Here is a 2,392-nt window from a genome sequence, read left to right on the forward strand (position 1 = left end):
TGTTTTTCCACTTTGCTACTTAATCTCATATATCAAAAAATAGAAAAGATTAAATCAATATCCAACAGCCAATCCTATGCCTAAACTTTCCATAACAGTTACTAAAATCTAAAGTAGACTCGCTTGGTTAACTAATCAGGTCTTCATTTAAACCTATCCATTTCCTGAACCTTCAACTTTGCTCCCCATTTAGTGATTTAGATGCTTAATTAGACTCCGCTTAATTGATGCTGAGGCGATTCATCGCTTAAACAGGCTGATATCTTATCTAATTATCTATCTGTTCCAAAAGCATAAGCAGCTTCCACTGAATCAGTTTCCATACACACTGTAGTAGTCCATTCTATGTCAGTGGCCTCTTCAATGGTATCAATAATATCTCCATGCACACTGTAGTAGTGCATAGTCTGTAGGTTGAGTGTTAGAAAATGGCGTACAATGCCTACATGCCTGCCAATGTCAATAGCATATTGCGACTGCGTGATTACTTGTAAAGCTGCTCCATGATCTTCATCAAACGTTCTACTTTATAACCAATCATTTCGTTGGCCAAAACACCATTATGAAAGAAATAGAGTGAAGGCTGCAGCACAAATTAATGTCAGAATAGAAAAGGAATTGGCCAATAACCAAATAGTAGATAATTTTTATCCAAAAAAAAATAGTAGATAACTACAACTAATTCAAATATGCACATTTAGAGGATGACTCCACTTATTTGTCCAAGTTGGTTAATTAGAATTCTCAATAAAAAAACACTATTTATCCAAGACAAGTAGATAGGCATTATAAGAGCATGTCAAAAGCAGTTTGAGATACTCGTTGCAGAGGGAGACTTGCCATAGATTGCTATCTAGAGGCAAGAGTGGGCAGAAAATCTTGTTAGATAACCCACTCCAATACCAATTTTGAGGGAGATATAGGATTTATGGCAAGAAGTTAAACAATAAGCAATAGCAATTTCCTGATAAAAACATACTGCATAACATACTACATCAGCTTCCCGTTATGCAGTTAAAGGCTCAAGCGATGTTAGGCAATGAGGTGAACTTAAGGGCTAGACAGGAGCCTAGATGACCGTAAGCATCCTTAGCTCTGAGGCGAACCTACTGCGTAGGCACGCTTTGGATTGCTCGGAGTTTTCCTGGCTAGCAACTATGTAGTATGACAGAAGTATTCCATATGAACATACACCATAAACTGGTTCCCAACAACATAGATAGAAGTAGTCCAGTGGGCTACTGGTCAAGCCTTGGGAGGTTCAGACTTGTCATACTAATATTTTAATCTACCAGTCAATGTGGTAAAATATAACTTCATTTCGTCTTATACTAAGGAGAAGTGAGCATAAATTTTTTTCAAGGTCTACAATAAGATAGGATAGTATATGGTGGGGTTATGAAACACTTTGAATCATCTCAAAGGTCTCAGAGTGAGTTTCTTTACCACCAACATACATATCAGTCATTAATTGATATTAAAGATTATTACAATTTCTTCGCGCTAAATCAACTAAAGATATTCTATCAATTCAAATAACAAAATATAATTTCAAACTAAAAATTTCAGGTTACCATAGCATTAAGAGTATACATACCTGAGCATCATCTGCAATTCGATCTCAAAATTGATCTCATACTCTTGCCCAATGAAATTCAGCTACCATTTGTTGTTCCATGATAAATTGATAATCTATGCATTGAAAGAAAAGAATCCAAAATTTAAGATCGTAATCAGCATGTTGCATTTAAAGAGAGAAATTTGGATTGCCCCATGAAGAACCACTCTCAACTTAGTGTGTTGAGATATTTGCATAAAGTTTGGATATATGGGTCAAAAGCATGGTCAAATTAACTGAATGTAGATCAACACATCATGCTGCAGTGGGTGTTTCAAAACAATGAATTCGAACTAAACAACATGGGAGAGAAATGTTCATGACAAAGACAAAACATAGAAGGAAGCTGAAATACCAAAGAAGCATATACTGGTGGAGTTATCAGAAAGAACCTGAAATGTTCACATGGCAATCTTGGGAGATCAGATACTGGTGAAGTTTCTCATGGAAAACCAAAGAAGCAGAGAAAATTCAGGAAGAAAGGGTCAAAAGATTTAGGGAAGAACAATGAAAATACATCTGATGCTCATTTGTCTGTGAAACCTTCTTTTCCAGCAAAGAAAAGGGTTCATGTGCCGCAGTGCCTTCCATCTGAGACCCCATCACATGCACAGAAGTATGAAGAAAGATTGAGTAAAAAATCAGAACAAGGCCCTTGGGATGGTTCAAATGCACTGAAGGAGAGGCCTTCTTTTACTGCAAAGGGAGAACCTGTGTTTTCACCTTTCTTTTGGTTGAGCAATGAAGCTGACAATAACGAAGATATAGAGATAT

General features: G+C 36.5%; 1 long non-coding RNA gene across 2 annotated transcripts; it reads right to left on the bottom strand.

Moving 5' to 3' along the window:
- On the bottom strand, positions 1-2,392 carry LOC147495386 (uncharacterized). Of its 2 annotated transcripts, XR_015197480.1 has the most exons (4): positions 2,342-2,392; positions 2,011-2,209; positions 1,598-1,692; positions 1-583 (listed from the first exon to the last, which is right to left on the bottom strand). It is a non-coding gene; the product is annotated as an uncharacterized LOC147495386 (long non-coding RNA). The 2 variants fall into 2 exon arrangements; XR_015197479.1 differs by lacking the exon at positions 2,342-2,392 and having other exon boundaries at positions 2,011-2,335.

This window comes from Coptis chinensis, chromosome 6 (genome assembly GCF_015680905.1).
Source record: "Coptis chinensis isolate HL-2020 chromosome 6, ASM1568090v1, whole genome shotgun sequence".
NCBI lineage: Eukaryota > Viridiplantae > Streptophyta > Magnoliopsida > Ranunculales > Ranunculaceae > Coptis > Coptis chinensis.